The sequence below is a fragment of the Triticum dicoccoides genome, chromosome 1B, assembly GCF_002162155.2.
Source record: "Triticum dicoccoides isolate Atlit2015 ecotype Zavitan chromosome 1B, WEW_v2.0, whole genome shotgun sequence".
Classification (NCBI taxonomy): Eukaryota; Viridiplantae; Streptophyta; class Magnoliopsida; order Poales; family Poaceae; genus Triticum; species Triticum dicoccoides.
Window position 1 is genome coordinate 542,151,250 of NC_041381.1, and position 20,081 is coordinate 542,171,330.

The 20,081-nt window shown below is 50.7% G+C and overlaps 1 pseudogene; it reads left to right on the top strand.

The window, feature by feature from the left end:
- The first annotated feature begins 4,784 nt into the window (after positions 1-4,784).
- Positions 4,785-10,763, top strand: LOC119350574 (annotated as a pseudogene).
- Positions 10,764-20,081: the final 9,318 nt, after the last annotated feature.

The following is a 20,081-nucleotide window of genomic DNA, read 5'->3' on the forward strand; positions in this document are numbered from 1 at the left end:
TAACAAAGTATGCAAGCTCCAGCGATCCATTTATGGGCTGGTGCAAGCATCTCGGAGTTGGAACATTCGCTTTGATGAAATGATCAAAGCGTTTGGGTTTATGCAGACTTACGGAGAAGCCTGCGTTTACAAGAAAGTGAGTGGGAGCTCTGTAGCATTTCTCATATTATATGTAGATGACATACTCTTGATGGGAAATGATATAGAACTTTTGGACAGCATTAAGGCCTACTTGAATAAGTGTTTTTCAATGAAGGACCTTGGAGAAGCTGCTTATATATTAGGCATCAAGATCTATAGAGATAGATCGAGACGCCTCATAGGTCTTTCACAAAGCACATACCTTGATAAGATTTTGAAGAAGTTCAAAATGGATCAGTCCAAGAAGGGGTTCTTGCCTGTATTGCAAGGTGTGAGATTGAGCTCGGCTTAATGCCTGACCACGGCAAAAGATAAAGAAGAGATGAGTGTCATTCCCTATGCTTCAACCATAGGATCTATTATGTATGCCATGCTGTGTACCAGACCTGATGTAAACCTTGCCGTAAGTTTGGTAGGAAGGTACCAAAGTAATCCCGGCAAGGAACACTGGACAGCGGTCAAGAATATCCTGAAGTACCTAAAAAGGACAAAGGACATGTTTCTCGTTTATGAAGGTGACGAAGAGCTCGCCGTAAAGGGTTACGTCGACGCTAGCTTCGACATAGATCTGGATGACTCTAAGTCACAAACTGGATACGTGTATATGTTGAATGGTGGAGCAGTAAGCTGGTGCAGCTGCAAGCAGAGCGTCGTGACGGGATCTACATGTGAAGCGGAGTACATGGCAGCCTCGGAGGCAGCGCATGAAGCTATTTGGGTGAAGGAGTTCATCACCGACCTAGGAGTCATACCCAATGCGTCGGGGCCGATCAAACTCTTCTGTGACAACACTGGAGCTATTGCCCTTGCCAAGGAGCCCAGGTTTCACAAGAAGACCAGGCACATCAAGCGTCATTTCAACTCCATCCGTGAAAATGTTCAAGATGGAGACATAGATATTTGCAAAGTACATACGGATCTGAATGTAACAGATCCGTTGACTAAACATCTCTCGCGAGCAAAACATGATCAACACCAGAACTCTATGGGTGTTCGATTCATCACAGTGTAACTAGATTATTGACTCTAGTGCAAGTGGGAGACTGTTGGAAATATGCCCTAGAGGCAATAATAAAAGCATTATTATTATATTTCCTTGTTCATGATAATTGTCTTTTATTCATGCTATAATTGTATTATCCGGAAATCGTAATACACGTGTGAATACATAGACCACAATACGTCCCTAGTAAGCCTCTAGTTGACTAGCTCGTTGGTCAACAGATAGTCATGGTTTCCTGACTGTGGACATTAGATGTCATTGACAACGGGATCACGTCATTAGGAGAATAATGTGATGGACAAGACCCAATCCTAAGCATAGCACAAGATCGTGTAGTCCGTTTTGCTAGAGCTTTTCCAATGTCAAGTATCTCTTCCTTAGACCATGAGATCGTGTAACTCCCGGATACCGTAGGAGTGCTTTGGGTGTGCCAAATGTCACAACGTAACTGGGTGACTATAAAGGTGCACTACAGGTATCTCCGAAAGTGTCTGTTGGGTTGACACAGATCGAGACTGGGATTTGTCACTCCGTATGACGGAGAGGTATCTCTGGGCCCACTCGGTAATGCATCATCATACTGAGCTCAAAGTGACCAAGTGTTTGGTCACGGGATCATGCATTACGGTACGAGTAAAGTGACTTGCCGGTAACGAGACTGAACGAGGTATTGGGATACCGATGATCGAGTCTCGGGCTTGTAACGTACCGATTGACAAAGGGAATAGTATACGGGGTTGCTTGAATCCTCGACATCGTGGTTCATCCGATGACATCATCGAGGAGCATGTGGGAGCCAACATGGGTATCCAGATCCCGCTGTTGGTTATTGACCTGAGAGCCGTCTCGGTCATGTCTGCGTGTCTCCCGAACCCGTAGGGTCTACACACTTAAGGTTCGGTGATGCTAAGGTTATTAGGAAGACTTGTATGTGATTACCGAATGTTGTTCGGAGTCCCGGATGAGATCCCGGACGCCATGAGAAGTTCCGGAAGGGTCCGGAGGTAAAGATTTATATATGGGAAGTTGTCATGCGGACACCGGAAAGTTTCGGAGGCATATCGGTATTGTACCGAGGCCACCGGAAGTGTTTCGGGGGTCCACCGGGAGGGGCCACCCCTCTCGGAGGGCCACATGGGCCACAAGGGGCAGGGAACCAGCCCCTGGAGGGCTGGGCGCGCCCCCCACCTTGGGCCCATGCGCTTAGGGTTTGGGGGGGAACCCTAGAGGGGGCGCCCCCTTTGCTTGGGGGGCAAGTCCCCCCTCCCTGGCCGCCGCCCCCCTCTAGATCCCATCTAGAGGGGCCGGCCCCCCTTGCCCCTTCCCCTATAAATAGAGGGGTGAGGGGAGGGCTGCAACAGACAACCCAAGGCGCAGCCCCTCCCCTCCCCAATACCTCTCCTCCTCCATCACGAGCTTGGCGAAGCCCTGCCGGAGTGCTGCTTCTCCACCAACACCACGCCGTCGTGCTGCCGTTGGAGCTGTCTTCCTCAACCTCTCCTTCCTCCTTGCTGGATCAAGAAGGAGGAGACGTCGTCCGTACCGTACGTGTGTTGAACGCGGAGGTGCTGTCCGTTCAGCACTTGGTCATCGGTGATCTGAATCACCGCGAGTACGACTCCATCATCACCGTTCCCTCGAACGCTTCCGTACGCGATCTACAAGTGGTATGTAGATGCAATCTCTCTCTCATGACTCATTGCTTAGATGAACTCATAGATGGATCTTGGTGAAACCGTAGGAAATTTTTTAATTTTCTGCAACGTTCCCCAACACATATTTATTACGAATGATTTCCTGCCAAACATCATTCTCAGTGAGTAATTTGTATACCCATTTGCAGAGCAATGCAATGTTTTTGATCTCGAGATCCTGGATTCCAAGGCCCCCTTGACTTTTAGGGCGGCATAATATATTTCACCTAGCCAAACGATATTTTTTGGTTTCATTATCACTCTGCCAAAAAAATCTTCATCTAAAGTAATCAAGACGTTGGAGCACTCCTTTTGGCGGATGAAAGAATGATAGCATGTAAAGAACCATATTGGTAAGGACCGAGTTGATTAAAACTAATCGGCCCCATAAGACAAGAGTTTGGCCTTCCAGCTAGCCAACCGTTTCTCCAGTCTCTCTTCAACATGCTTCCATTCAGCGATTGTCAATCGCCGATAATGAATAGGGATACCTAGATAGCGAATCGGAAAATGTCTGAGTTGACAGCTAAAAATGGGGGAGAATTTCACTTTCCTGGCCTCTGCACCAACTAGGGATGCATACGGCCATTTTAGTATGAGTACCAAGATAAACATGGCACTCAGATTTTTTTTAAATGAGTATCAAAATATTTTTTGATGAGTGGTTCCACCACACACCAAATTTGATCCTAAATAAATGGGGGAAAACCCCATGTGCATCACCTGTCAATTCTAAGAATTGAACTCGGGTCGTTAAGCTGCACAATCGCATGCCCAACCACTGAGCCAAGGCTCTCTTTGCGGCCAAGTGTTTTTAACCATGGGTGAACTGATTTTTCATATCTTTCGTTATTTATTTAAGTTAAATTGATTTGCACATTACCGACTAGGAGCTCGCTTACTCACTGTCTTCTTTTTTTCTATATAAAAAACAACGCAGCCACACACATAGGCTTCACGACCTCCGTCTGCCAGTAACTTCTGTATTCTGGTTAATGGTACACGTGATCCAGAAGTCCTATCCACTGTTTAGTTATTCCTTGAAACGTTGTTGTTCTTGGGAATTACGCTATTTAGAGCAACTCTAGCAGACTCCACATTCCGTCGACCCGCATAACTCATTTGCAGTTCGCGTAAAATAATTTTTGAGGGCCGGCGCATGCTGGCACAAATGCAGACCCCGCATAATAGACCCATACAAAAGCATATTCACGGAATATACTTTTTCACTGGTCAGCTTATGCGGGTTCTGAGCTGGCGCAGCTCGTCCCGGCCCGTAAAACTTAGATTGATCTATCATAATGCTTTTATTTGCTTTTGCAACAACTTTAGGTACAAAATATATCACCAAATCTTGGCTATAATAGCAAAACCAAAAAAAACAAGAACCACAAGAATGCATTTCAGAAGATTTCCATCTTCCATAACTACTTCCCACTAGTTGAAGCAATATCTTCTCCATGCACTCATTGTTGATCTGTGGATTCTTGATCTTGTTTTGTTCATTCTTAATGCTTTCTTCATTCTTCATCTTTGATTTCGAAGAAGTCGACGTTGCTTCCCCTTTAGTTGCACATGCAGCCGCATCATTTCCTTCGATTGTATTAAGGAGTGCACTAACATCTATTAAATTTCTTTCTATCAACAAATCAATGTATTGGCCTTCCCAAAACCAAAATGAGCATCCATCGTCCTACACAAAAGATTGAGCAATCTCGAAGTGAGCTACGGTACTTGAACTTAAGAATGAGCTATGGAACGAGCTACCGCAAGTGCACTTACCCCGTCCTTTTCGCATTTGTAGAACACCCATCTGGGGTGCTTCGGCGTGCCCGAAGTGAGCCGCAGCACTTGGCGCAGGCAGTCGTCGCACTGTATGAGCGGCATCGGCAGGCCACAAAGACGCTGCGCGAGCACCGAGCCCCGGTGGACGGCCGGACGAGTCCATGCCCGCAAACCTTCGGCGGCGGCGGGCGGACGAACCCGCGCCTGCATGCGGCGATGCTTCCTTGCCTGGGCTGCGGGAGAGGCTCCCCGACCACTCCATCGCCTGGGGCAGCAACCGGCGGCCGAAAAAAAGCCAAATCCGGCGGCTGGCGATGAAGCGCCGCAGATCTGCAAATCCGGCGGTCTGCCGACGCAGGAAGGGAAGGGAGGCCTCGTGCGCGTGGAGGCCTTCCGGCGTGCTCCTGCCGGCTGCTCTCACCGGAATCTTGGGCGGCGGCGCGAGGGGGAGGAGGGGTGGTTGGTGGGAGAAAGCGCGGGATGAAATGTCCTCCCACCAACCGCTTCCTCTTATATGCAGGGCACCGCGGCCGGGGGGGGGGGCGTTTTCCCGGGTTGGGGCGGAGAATTTGCCGCGCCCCGCAAATTTTTTTACGGGCCAGGACGGGATGCGGGTTCTGATCGGGATGCTTTTTCGGCCCCGACTCGCATTTTTACGGTTATTTTACGTGTCGGGGCGGGATGCGGAGTCTGCTAGAGTTGCTCTTAGGCACGGATTCTTCATGGACCTGATGGGGTTCTGACACTGTTCTATCAGCTGCGCTGGTCGTCGTTGGGAATTGAGGCGTGTGGCGGTCAAGGATTTTTTGGGCAGCTAGAATATCGTGGAAGACTTCACTGATACTGTGTAAACTAATAGAGGGAGTACTATGCACGTTGTTAGGCCAACTCCAACGCTCGTACCCAAACGGACATGATTTTTGCCCCTTTGCATCCATTCTTGTTCGCCAACCCATAGATGTGCCCAATGCAACGGACGCATTTCAGCACATCGAAATTAAATATTTTTTTTGAAACGAGGCAAAAGATTTGCTATTTTCATTGATTAAGAAGGAGCGAGAATTGCCTGGTTAATTGACGGAAAACCGGGCTAAAACCGATACAATCCAACCCATATAACATGGGTACCACCGGCCAACCTGGCCACCGACATGGGATCACAGAGCTACAAAGAGGATAGCTGCACCGAAATCATGACGGCACATGCCAACAGAAGGCCACACGCACGAACAACTGACAGCTCCGACTCTGACGACGATCATCACAAGGGAATATGCAGGACTTGCGCCGACCATGCCCGCCGTAGCCGACCACCGAGCGCCTGTCATCGTCACCGCATGGACACCTCCACCACAGCTCCGACTTCAAAGCAACCAAGCAACCAACGGAAGAGCACCTCGGACACGCCGGGGAGATCCGACTACCGAAGCCCGAGCTGCGACCAAAACTCCTCTCGACGCCATCATCGTTGCCAAACAGAAAGCAGCGCCCCCGAGATGGCCGCCTCAGCAAACTACGCGGCGAAGATGCCGCAAACCACGCGGTGAAGATGCCGCAACCCACGCGGCGAAGATGCCGCCATCCACTGGTCTCCAGGTTGTGGCCGGCTCTGAGACGATGCCCCCAAGGAGGAAGAAGACGTGAACGCGCCTTCATCGCCCGATCTCGAAGATCCGAGGTTTCCCTCCAAAGCCAAGGCCGCGGGGAGGGGGAAGGAGCACCACACATCAGCAACGCTTTCAAGAAAGAGCACGACGCCCACGGGCGTCGCCGTCGCCAGATCCGGCAGAGGCCGGACATAGGATTTCTCCCGGAGATGCTCAACCACCACCTACCCGCACCATCGCAGCCAACGAACCCCATCCTGCCGAGGCCGACCTCGAACTGGTCGTGGGATCCCGAGACCCACCACGCCCAGATGCGCGCACCACCCCCCAGCCGAAGCCGCTTCCACCAAATCCGGGGCCGCCGCCCCGGCAGCCACCACCATGCCGGGCTGGCAAACTGGCCAGCTCCTCAGCACCAAGCCGGGAGGGGGGGCCGCCACCCCGCCCCAACCCGCCGAGCAGGGCTGCTGGGCCGAAGCCGGAGCACCCCACTGCAGCCGCATCACCGTCGGGAGGAGCCTCGTCAAGCAGCCAGGAGCCGCCGTCCGCATCCCTACTCGCCGGATCCACGCACCAGGAGCCGCCGGAGCGCCGCCAATAGCCAAGCCGTCCGCGCCAGATCCCGTCGAGGTGCATCAAGGCCGCACCCGACGCACGCGCCGCCAAGCCCCTCGCCGCGCCAGCACCACCTGGCCGCGCCCGCCCGTGCACCGCGCGCCGCCACCCCGCGCTGCCTTGCCGCGCCGCCCCGAGCGCCAGCGCGCCCGAGCTCCCGCTGGAGCAGCCGGCCCGCGCCGCACCATCTCGAGCGGGAGGAGGAAAAGGAACCCCGCCGCCGCCGAGCCGCGCGGGCTTCGCCCGGCGACTCCTGCCGGCGGCGGCGAGGGGAGAGGGGGCGGCGGGGTGTGGCTAGTGGCGGCGGCTAGGGTTCGCTCCTGGCCGCTCGCGGGAGCGACCGAGGAGCTCAGCTACAACATGAAGAAATGTCCTTCCTCTAGTATCAAGTCCAGGCCATACATTAACTTAAACTAAAAAAGGACATAAATAACTTAGACTAAATAGAACACTCCCCGTGGTCGCTGTCGTCCGCGGTGAGGTCAACGAAGGGCGGAGGCTGCCACAGGAAAAGTGCCGCCGGCACATGCGATGGTGTAGCGGGCGGCACCTGCTGCGGCTGCGGTTGCGTCTGCACCACGAGGTTGCTGCTGCTGTGACCACGGCTCCGCGCCCACCTAACTGGTCAGGGCCGACACCAACTTCGGCGTGCAGGGTGCCATGGTCGTCGATGACTACGATTGCCCCACCAATGCCTCAAATGACATGGCCGGCTCCTCCTCCTACTCCTCCACCTCCCACTCCCCCGGCTCGCGGGGATATCGCATGCGGCCGCCAGGACCTCCCATACGGAGAGCTGGATGAGCTCCGATAACTCCATGGGAGATCCTCGTCCTCTTCCTTGACGATCTGGGAGGCCTCGTCGGACACAGTGGCTCGAGGCGGTGGACTGGGAGCTGAGAACAGAAAATGAAAAACTTAGATACTCCTGTATGAACAACTCACATTGCATAATCTCTATTGCCTCTGGGCGCTTCCTTCGGATTTTTTTTATTTTTCCGCACGTGTTTTCGACTTTTTAATATATTTTTCTGGGTTTTTTCGACATTTTGTTTTTCCATCGGTCTTCCTTAGCTTTTGGGCCGCGAAAAAAATGCGTTTTTTTCTTCCGCGAGAGGCATGATTTTACTTCCGCGAGAGCCACGGTTTTGCTTTTGAGAGAGGCACAACCATGCCTCTCGGAAATGATAAAAAAGGCATTTTCTATTTTTTTTCGTCAGAGGCACGGTTTTGTTTCCACGAGAGCACGGTTTTCCTTTCGCGAGAGGCACGACCGTGCCTCCGAAACTGAAAAAGAAAACATGTTTTCTGTTTTTATTTTCTTCCGCGAGAGGCACGGTTTTCTTTCGTGAAAGGCACGGTCGTGCCTCTTTCAGAAAGGAAAAAAACCTTGCTCCCGGTTAGGTTTTTTCATCTGGTTTTTTCTGAAAAAAGTTCATTTATGAGGAATAAACGGATCTAGAAAAAAAGAAAAACTTTCGGGTTGCGACAACTGGTGCACACAACCTAGAAAGATGTAAGTGATTTTTATGAGGAATACTCCTCAATTACTGATTTCGGTGAAACAGAGTAGTTTTGTTGAGAAAAAAGCAGGGAGTATGTAGAACTCATTTAAATGAGATATAATTTGGTCTCATTCCCTTTAAAAATAAGAACAGATACAACCCACGCCAGCATACACGCATCTTATAGCATCACATTCAATGACTATAAAAAATGAATGAGACCAAACTATATCTCATTTAGATGAGTTCTAGCAAAACTAAAAAAAGCATGGGTTGAAATTCGAACTCACCTCTCTCCTGTCGTCTTCCGTGCGAGACCAGAACCATGGGCTAGACGGTACCCCTTCTTCTGCCAGAGCCGCCTGGACCGAGTCTAGGTGCACCAAACCCCCTTCTTTCCCTTCCCCACACCACAGATCGCTCACGTCACGGCTAGAAGGACAAAGCTGCGCAAAACCCTCCCTCCTCTCCACCACCAAAAGCAAGATGCTCCGACGCCTCGCCGGCGCCATCGCAGCGCCCCTCCGACGCTCCCTCTGCACGGCGGCCTCGCGCCCTCCCTGGGCCCTCACCTACAGGATGGCGCCGCTGGGCGCGCGGGGCGCGCCCCCGTCCTTGGACCTCCACAAGCCCCCCTGCGTCTCCCAGCTCTCCGTCCCCGCCCACCTGGCCGACGACATGGACTTGGCCGCCGTAAGCATCCAGGCCGCGAGCTGCGACGGCCTCCTCCTCCTCGACTTCGCCGGCACCCTCCGCAGCCCCGAGGGCACCCGCGACTACTACGGCCCGGGAGTGGCCGCCTTCGAACCGGGCGTGAGGCGCTTCGTGTGCAACCCTCTCAGCGGGCAGCTGTTCCACCTCCCGGTCCCTGTCCCCAGCATGGATGCCGAGAGGACGACCACGCCCTTCGGCCTGCTCACCCGATCCGACGGCCCGCCTGACAGGTTCGTGGTCGCCCAACTCTGCCGCCGGGAATGGGACGGCTAAAGGGTCGTGCGCCGCTTTCGGTCCGAGACAGGGGAGTGGGACGAGCCGCCGCTGTGCGTCCCGGCCACGGCCCCGGTTTGGGGCGCCATGCCAAATCACGAGGTGGTGGCGTTCGGCGACCGGCTGTGGTGGGTCGACCCTTACATCGGCGTCTTCTCCGTCGACACGTTCAGCGACCGGCCGGAGCATGTCTTCGGCGTGCTGCCACGCCCGCTGCCCAACTTTGCCATTGAGGAGTGTCCGGCACTGTTCCAGCTCTTGGGTGTCAGCGAGGGGAAGCTGCGCTATGTCAAAATGACCACCAAGGAGCCGATTATGTTCTACTCCTTCTCGCTCGACGACGACAGATCCTCCTGGAAGCTAACACATGAGACGAGATTCAACATAGTCAAGCCTGACAAATCCATACCAATGGAGTGTGAAATGCCGTGGATTTCTGCAATTGATCCATTCAATGCCAACGTATTGTACTTGCAATTTGGTGGCTCTATTTATGAATTCGACATGGCTATGGGGGGCATTACTGGGAGGAGTTCTTTTACAGACAGCATCACGTCTCCGCACGACGGCTTTGTGCCTGTAATGCTCCCAAGGTGCCGTGAATCATACAACATGCCGTGTGCAGGTATATACTGCATATGCTTCTTTGAATCATTCGGACTGCACTTTAATTGTTAAGGTGCACAGGTTTTAGTTGAACATAGTACTGTAGTATTTTTCGCTTCATGTGCACGGAACCTTGTGCACAGCATTGATATATTTGTTAATTGACCCTAATTGTATCTATATTGAAGTTTCTGAAAATGTTGTGTAGACTTAATCATTGCATATAGGCCGATACTTTTCAGAACTAAACTGGCCATTATTAGAGGTGATCTATGCTGAAACTAAATGCCGCAGGCGGAATTATGTATTACTCCCTCCGTTCCTAAATATTTGTCTTTCTAGAGATTTCAACAAGTGACTACATACGGAGCAAAATGAGTGAATCTACACTCTAAAATATGTCGACATACATCCATATGATGTAGTCCATTTGAAATGTTTAAAAAGACAAATATTTAGGAACGGAGGGAGTACTAGAGAATCTGGTGTATTTTGTTGATTGCAATGGACATGGGATTGTATATCATGTGGAGTAAAAATGTTTTTCTTCTCTATTTAATGTTAACATATGTCCGTGCAACTATCATGTTAAATGCCTAAGCAGTATTTTCTGATCCAATTCTTGTTGTGATGAAGAAACATATACATTTGTGTTTAAGTTCTTGTATCTATGGATATAACTGAAGGAACACTTTCGAGCAAGACAGAGGCAAATTCCTACAGACCAGAATCTGGAGAAGAACAAAAACAGAATGCCAATTGCACAAGGAAGACTTTGGCGGACATGCTAGTTCGTGCTGACAAAGACCAGAGAAATTGAAGCACGAAAGCTAACTTATCTTTGGTAACTCATCTTAAATAATTATTTCTTATTGGGCACCCCTTCTTATTTGTTAGTCGTATCGTTTCCTTTCTCGAGTTCATGATTCTGCATATCTCCTACATTTGCTATATGTTACTTGCAGGGGCAAGTAGTTTGGTCATGTTTCTGAGTGTATTTTTGGATGGTAACCAAAACTAACCGTACCAAAATTTTGGTCATGGCTAAAATTTTGGCTCTTGTTGGTTTATTGCCAATATTTTCGTATGCACATGCACTCTAGCAATGCCAACTCTAGTTCCTTTTTCACTTGTATATACTGTCTTCAGTGCTTTTGTACAAGAGTATTGTCTGAACTACTGTAGTACCAGGCTGGTCTGACTTGACCCATTTTTTTCCGAAAAGAGGGGAAAGTCCCTCGGCCTCTGACTTAACCCAAACATAATTAAAATGAGGAAAAGGCTAAAGATGTCCTGCCTTTTCACCTTGCTAAGTTTTGCTCTTTCGCTAGTCACTAATCCTGATATGTTATTACCAAATCAAGACTGAACTGAATTATGTTGCTTGCTAGTATCTCCTACAAGTAACCTTGCTGTGTTTGAGATTTGCAAAATAGACATACAACATTGTTTTCTGGTACGAGTATATCGTGCATTTTTTTTTGTAGAAAATCATCCGGTAGTATTCTGGTATTTCTGTTTTACCGTTTACTCTTTTGCCTCGCAGATTCCTTACAATGGACCGACAACTGAGCTGGTGGTGGTACTGGAAGACATGAACTCTCATTTTTGGGGAATTCTGGGACAATCTTGGTGTGTTCCGTTTGCTGATGCTCTCTCTGAACAATGTTCTTGGCGCACCCATTAAATAGAATGACTGCATTCCAGCGGCAATTTAGATAGATCAGTCTGTTTTTTTTTTGTTTTTTTTTGGCGAAAAAGATAGACCAGTCTGTTACTTAAAAGACACGATGCTTATCTTCTCTGCAGAATGTTATTTGCACCGAAATATTTAGTTTTCGTTGGTTTACTTTGCTCATCACTGAGATCATATAATATTTTTGATCGGATTGGTTTGGTGCATAGGTCATTTACGTGCTAGTCATGATAAGAAATGCATGCGCTCTTTTTAATCTGGAATACAATGACCATAAAATACTCTTTCCAGTGTAATGCGGGCAATTTTTCTGGCACGGTGGAAAAAGATGGGTCTGGATCCTCTGCAGTACTGTACAATGATGTAGGGTCACTGTCGTGTGGACCCGGTGATGAAGTCATGTACCTAGGATAGGGTCATGACCCTGTCTAAAGTACCCTACCCAAGGACATCTTTAGAAGAAGCTGCCTTCTAGTCGTCCAAGAGGGATTCCACTCGACAGACTTGAAGACACTCGACCATGAAGACATCCGACCATGAAGACTCACTCGACCACTCTGTATCTAAACGGTCTGTAATTAAGTAGTCTTTATGGTCATGAAGACACTTTATGTGAGGCATTACCAGTAACGCCAGGCCTTAATGTACTTTAAACCCTCCGCTACGTGGGCTGGCTGGGGTCTTGGCATCCTCTATATAAGCCACCCCCCTCCACTGGCAGAGGGGTTCGCACCCCTGTAGCTCATACACTTATAATCCAGTCGACCGCCTCCGGGCTCCGAGACGTAGGGCTGTTACTTCCTCCGAGGAGGGCCTGAACTCGTAAATCTCTTGCGTATACAACTCCTCCATAGCTAGGATCTTGCCTCTCCATACTTACCCCCCATTCTACTGTCAGTCTTAGTACCACGACAGTTGGCACCCACCGTGGGGCTGGTGTCTTAGCAGCTTATTGGAGAAGTTGCAATTGTTCCGATCGCCTTCATCATGGTTTCTGGCGGAGTTATGGTCGAGGGCCGCGAGATCCGTCTCGGCGCGCTCACGTTCATCGCCGACGACTCCGCTTGGCTCCAGGAGGCTCCACTCGACATTGACGCGCTTCCCGTCCGCGGGGCAACACACTTTCGCGCATGTGTCCGCGGCGTCCTACTGCGGCAACCGTCGGCCCCATACCGGTCGACTCCTGCATCGTCCTCACTCATTGTCTCCCGCCAGCGCAAGCGTTCTGGTAGGTCGAGGCTTCAGCGGTGGTTGAAACACGCAGTGGCGCGCCAATCGGCCACCACCCAAGTCGCGACGATCGAGCCCGACGAATCTCTCTACGGCCTGTTCGATCTGTCGACTGGCTCGAGACCGCATCCGAATGCGACAACAGTGACCCAGCGGCGGAGGTCCTGATGGTCAATGGGCCTTGTAGTCCTCCCGGCTTCCCCCGCACCGATAGAGCGGACGGTGGAGGGGACCCCGCACAAGTCCACGAGGAATATCAACCCGAGCCACATACTTCTCTGCAAAGAGAAGAGCTTCGCCGCCGGAATATGGATGCTCTGCATACTCGCATCATAGGAGAAACCCCCGAGGCTCGTGCCTTGGAGGATGCGCGTTTAGCCAACTTGGCTGAGCGCACTCGACTAGAGAACCTCCAGCGGGCACTCAGCGAGCGCGCGCGGCAACGAGTTCCAGACTCCAGTCGACGTCAACTCTTTCCGCCGATGACTCAGGTATACTGAACCCCAATTCAGAATCTAGCAGCTGCGGCCCGGATAGCGGAGTCGATTCAGCCCTCTCAATCGGAGGCTGGCAGAGGCTTGATGCAAATCAGGGATTTGCTCCGGGCAGCAGGAGATCAGAATTCAGTCGTATCACAGTCGCGCAATAGGATTCACAGTCGATCCGTCGCTGCGAATACCATTCAGTCACCTCACAGCCCCAGATCACCTCCGCGGCGTGAGGGACGTGGGGGTCGACGTGATCCATATGATGACCGATTCGATCGCGATGATCGGCGTCGAGTGCCTACCCCTTCCCCAAGAGGTGGGTCTTACATCCCTCGGCAACAAGATGACAGACGCCAGCACAGTGTTGGCCGAAGAGCTCCGGTCGACCCCAGGGAACCAGGCTTTGATGCGAGATCCATTATCGTGCAAGGTCTGGTCGACCGGAACAGAGCTCACCGTGAAGGCCATGATAGAGACGCGACCACCAGCGGCAGGGTTCATGTTTCAGGACCAGAGTGTTTTAGCAGAGCCATCAGGTCCGCAGTGATCCCTCCCAACTTCAGGTTGGCGACTGGGGTGAGTAAGTTCACCGATGAGTCTAAGCCTGATACTTGGCTTGAGGACTACCGAGTGGCTGTTCAGATTGGCGGTGGCAATGATGAGGTGGCCATGAAACACCTACCTCTCATCTTGGAGGGCTCGGCCAGAGCCTGGCTGAATCAATTGGCGCCTAGCAGCATTTACACTTGGGAAGATCTTGCCCGAGTGTTTGTCAGGACATTCAAAGGAACTTGCAAGCGACCAGCAGGTTTGACCGAGCTGCAAGTTTGCGTGCAAAAGTCGGATGAGACCTTGAGAGATTACATCCAGAGGTGGATCACGTTGCATCATACAGTGGAAAACGTATCTGATCACCAAGCAGTATGTGCCTTCAAGGAAGGCGTTAAGAACAGAGAGTTGAGTTTGAAGTTTGGTCGGACCGGAGACATGACCCTGAGTCGAATGATGGAGATCGCCACCAAATATGCCAATGGTGAAGAAGAGGATCGACTCCGGAGTGGTAAATACAAGCCAAGCCAGTCGGAAAAAGGAAATTCCAGTCGAAAGCAGAAGCGGAAAGCCGAACCCGCTGCTCCTGGAGAAGCCTTGGCCGTGACTCAGGGCAAGTTTAAAGGGAAACCCAAAGGATCCTGGAACCCCAAGAAGGTGAAAGACAAGGAAGGAAACGATGTGATGGACTTGCCATGCCATATCCACACGAAAAAAGATGAAGAGGGTAACTTCATCTACCCAAAGCATACCACTCGTCAGTGCCGGCTCTTAATCCAGCAGTTTCAAGGAAAACAGTCCAAGGATAAGGAGAAGGAGTCATACAAGGCTGAGGACAAAGAGGGCAGTGATGAAGAATATCCCCATGTCAATTCCACTCTGATGATTTTTGCTGATATTGAGAGCAAAAGTCGACTGAAAGTTATCAACCGTGAGGTGAATATGGTTGCTCCGACAACGCCCAGTTATCTGAAATGGTCTCAGACTACCATCACATTCGACCAGTCCGATCATCCGACGCACATAGCCACCCCTGGGAGGCAAGCTTTGGTGGTCGACCCTGTCGTCGAAGGCACTCGACTGACTAAGGTACTGATGGATGGCGGCAGTGGATTGAATATACTGTATGCAGAGACGCTAAAGGGAATGGGCATTCTGATGTCCAGACTCAGTTCCAGCAACATGAGTTTCCATGGAGTCATACCTGGAAAGAAGGCTGAGTCACTCGTCCAAATAGCCCTCAATGTGGTCTTCGGCGATTCGAAGCATTTCCGCAAAGAAAAGTTAACATTTGAAGTTGTGGATTTCCAGAGTGCTTATCACGCCATTTTAGGCAGACTAGCCTACGCACGATTCATGGCTCGACCATGTTATGTGTACCTCAAATTGAAGATGCCTGGTCCCAAAGGGGTGATCACCATCACTGGCAATCGGAAAAAGGCAGAAGAGTGCTTTCAGAAAGGCTCGAAGATCGCTGATGCTCAGATGGCGGTAGTAGAACTACAGGAATATCAGAAAACTGCAGATCCGAGTGATTTGTTGCGAGCCAAGAAGCCTGCTACCGAATTAGCATTCCAGTCGTCTGGTGAGACCAAGCCGGTTCACATCCACCCGACCGACCCCAATGATGCTCCGACTCATATCTCCACAACACTCGACTCCAAATAGGAAGAAGCGCTCATCCAGTTCCTCCGTGAGAACTGGGACATCTTCGTATGGAAGCCTGCTGACATGCCGGGTGTTCCTAGGGGGCTGGCTGAGCATCGCCTACGAGTCGACCCAAAGATAAAACCTGTGAAAGAACATCTTCGACGGTCCGCCATCCAGAAGAGAAAGGCCATTGGTGAAGAGGTAGCTCGGCTCCTGGCAGCGGAGTTTATCCGAGAGATTTACCACTCCGAGTGGCTCGCCAATGTTGTCATGGTCCCCAAGAAGGACAAGTCACTTTGCATGTGCATTGATTTCAAACATATCAATCGGGCCTGCCCAAAAGATCATTTTCCTCTCCCTCGCATCGACCAAATTGTCGACTCGACTGCGGGATGTGAGAGATTGTCTTTTTTAGACGCCTATTCCGGGTACCATCAGATCCGTCTGTATGGACCCGATGAGATCAAAACAGCTTTCATCACTCCATTCGGGTGCTTCTGCTATGTCACCACGCCATTCGGCCTCAAGAATGCCGGAGCCACGTTCATGAGGATGATTCAAAAGTGTTTACTCACTCAGATCAGTCGGAATGTGGAAGCGTACATGGATGATATTGTGGTCAAGTCATGAAAGGGTTCCGACCTGTTGACCGACCTCGCTGAAACATTTGCCAATCTCAGGAGGTATGATATCAAGCTTAATCCATCAAAATGCACATTCGGAGTTCCTGGTGGAAAGTTACTCGGTTTTCTCGTTTCAGAATGAGGAATCGATGCTAACCCAGAAAAATTTGGCACCATACTCCGAATGAAACGTCCTGTGCGTGTGCACGATGTCCAGAAGCTTACTGGATGCTTAGCCGCGTTAAGTCGATTCATCTCTCGCCTCGGTGAAAAGGCATTGCCTCTTTATCGACTAATGAAGAAGTCAGACAAGTTCGAGTGGACTCCAGAAGCTGATGCAGCGTTTGCCGAGCTAAAAGCTCTGCTCTCCACCCAGCCGGTGCTTGCTGCTCCAATCGGCAAAGAGCCTCTGTTGCTTTACATTGCAGCCATAGGACAAGTCGTCAGTATAGTACTTACGGTCGAGCGGGAAGAAGAAGGGAAAGCCTTCAAAGTTCAGCGCCTAGTGTATTATCTTTCCGAAGTTTTGACCCCATCGAAGCAAAGATACCCTCACTATCAGAAGCTTGTGTATGGGATCTACATGACCACGAAGAAGGTTGCTCATTATTTCTCTGATCATTCCATTACAGTCGTCAGCGACGCCCCACTGTCAGAGATTCTGCACAACAGAGATGCAACTGGTCGAGTGGCGAAATGGGCGATTGAACTCCTTCCTCTTGATATCAAGTTTGAGGCAAAGAAAGCCATTAAGTCCCAAGCAATAGCAGATTTCCTTGCCGAGTGGATTGAACAACAACAGCCGACTCAAGTTCACTCGGAGCATTGGACCATGTTCTTTGATGGCTCTAAAATGTTAAATGGTTCCGGTGCTGGGGTAGTATTGGTTTCCCCTCGAGGAGATAAGCTCAGATATGTGCTCCAGATCCACTTTGATTCCTCCAATAATGAAGCAGAATACGAGGCACTTTTATATGGGTTGCGCATGCCCATTTCACTCGGCGTCCGTCGCCTGATGGTTTATGGCGACTCAGATTTAGTGGTCAATCAGGTGATGAAGGAGTGGGACGTTAGAAGCCCAGCCATGACTGGATACTGCAATGCAGTGAGAAATCTTGAGAAGAAATTTGAAGGGTTAGAGCTCCATCATATACCCCGACTGAAGAATCAAGCGGCTAATGATTTGGCGAAGATAGGTTCCAAGAGAGAAGCTATTCCCAGTGACGTGTTCTTGGAGCATATCCACACTCCATCAGTTAAAGAAGATCCTTTTACTGAAGAAGCTCCGCAGCCTAAGAGTGTCACAGATCCGAGTGTAGTTGAAGTTCCAGCAGTGGTCGACCTGATCATGGAAGTGTTGGTGATCACTCCCGATTGGATAGTGCCATATATCGCGCATATCTTAAGGAAAGATCTCCCAGAGGATGAAGAAGAGGCTCGACAGATCGTCTGCCGATCTAAAGCCTTTACCGTGATAAGGGGACAGTTGTACAGGGAAAGCGCGACTGGAGTTGGTCAGAAATGCATAACGCTGGAAGAAGGTCGAATAATCCTTGACGACATCCACTCGGGGACCTGTGGCCATCATGCGTCCTCTCAGACCATTGTAGCCAAAGCATACCGAGCCGGATTTTACTGGCCAAGAGCGAATGAAATGGCAAAGGAGATAGTCGACAAGTGTGAGGGATGTCAATTTTACTCCAATATGTCACACAAGCCCGCCTCAGCTTTAAAGACCATACCACTCATCTGGCCCTTTGCTGTATGGGGATTAGATATGGTTGGACCCCTGAGAACAGACATAAGCGGTTACACCCATGTGCTGGTAGCAGTCGACAAGTTCACCAAGTGGATTGAAGCTAAACCCATCAAGAACCTTGATGCCGGCACTGCTGTCAGCTTCATAAGAGAGTTGATATTCAGATATGGAGTCCCACACAGTATAATCACTGACAACGGGTCAAACTTCGATTCCGAGGAATTCAGAGCGTTTTGCACATCTCAGGGCACACGAGTCGACTATGCTTCAGTCGCTCATCCTCAGTCGAATGGACAGGAAGAACGAGCAAATGGCTTGATTCTCAAAGGGTTGAAACCCCAATTGATGCGTGATCTCAAGCACGCAGCTGGTGCATGGATCGACAAGCTTCCGTCAGTGCTCTGGGGGTTAAGGACCACACCTAACCGGTTGACTGGGAGAACTCCGTTCTTCTTGGTCTAGAGAGCTGAAGCGGTCTTGCCGAGTGACCTGCTTCACAACGCTCCCCGAGTCGAGCTTTACACCGAGTCTGAAGCAGAACAAGCCCGGCAGGACGCAGTCGACCTTCTAGAGGAAGAAAGGGAGATGGCTTTGATCCGATCGACCATTTACCAACAGGACTTGCGTCGCTTCCACGCCAAAAACGTGAGGAGTCGAGCCTTCCAGGAAGGAGATTTGGTTCTCCGAGTGGATCAGCAGAAACCACACAAGCTCGCTCCTTCTTGGGAAGGCCCCTTCATCGTCACCAAGGTTCTCCACAATGGAGCATACCGTCTTTACAATGTCGAGCACCAGATTGACGAGCCCCGAGCTTGGAACGCGGAGCTTCTCCGCCCCTTTTATACTTAAGTATTCACTCGGATGAGTTGTAATAAAAGTACTTCTGTAGTTTATTTATCAAAGACAAGAGCTTTATAATTTTCCCAGTGATTGTCGTTACTTTTGTCTGCATAAAGCAGTCCCCCAGTGGGTGGCTTAGCTGCGAATCCGTTTCACCTAAGTCTGTAAAAAAAATCCTTACCGAGTGGTGAGCCAGCCTCCCACTCGGGGGCTTAGCTGCGAATCCGTTTCGCCTAAGTTTAAACAAAATCCTACCGAGTGGTAAGCCAGCCTTCCACTCGGAGGCTTAGCTGTAGTCCAAGTACTCGCCTAAGTTTAAACAAATCCTACCGAGTGGTAAGCCAGCCTTCCACTCAGAGGCTTAGCTGCAGTCCAAGTACTCGCCTAAGTTTAAACAAAATCCTGCCGAGTGGTGAGCCAGCCTCCCACTCGGGGGCTTAGCTGCAGCATAGCGCTCGCCTAAGTTCAAATACAACGTGCGCTCCGCAAGGAGGACGAGGTGCAGGTCGACTGCTACCCTCTCCTTCTGAGCTACGCCACAAATAGAACGTGCGCTCCGCAAGGAGGACGAGGCGCAGGTCGACTGCTACCCTCTCCTTCCGAGCTACGCCACAAATACAACGTGCGTTCCGCAAGGAGGACGAGGCGCAGGTCGACTACTACCCTCTCCTTCCGAGCTACGCCACAAACACAACGTGTGACCCGCAAGGAGGACGAGGTGCAAGTCGACTGTTACCTTCTTCTTCAGAGGTACGCCACGGAAATCCTACCAAGTAGAGAGCAGACCTCCCACTCGGGGGCTTAGCTGCAGCCCAGTGCTCGCCTAAGTTTTTGAAAATCCTACCGAGTGGTGAGCAGACCTCCCACTCGGGGGCTTAGCTGCAGCCCAGTGCTCGCCTAAGTTTTTGAAAATCCTACCGAGTGGAGAGCAGACCTCCCATTCGGGGGCTTAGCTGCAGCCCAGTGCTCGCCTAAGTTTTTGAAAATCCTACCGAGTGGAGAGCAGACCTCCCACTCGGGGGCTTAGCTGCAGTCCAGTGCTCGCCTAAGTTTTTGAAAATCCTACCGAGTGGAGAGCAGACCTCCCACTCGGGGGCTTAGCTGCAGCCCAGTGCTCGCCTAAGTTTTTGAAAATCCTACCGAGTGGAGAGCAGACCTCCCACTCGGGGGCTTAGCTGCAGCCCAGTGCTCGCCTAAGTATGACAAAGTACGAGTCGATTGCAATCTATGCTTCATCCTTACCTGCAAAAAAGCATTTCAAACAACAGCATATAGACCGAGCGAAAGACAATGTTCATTCGGA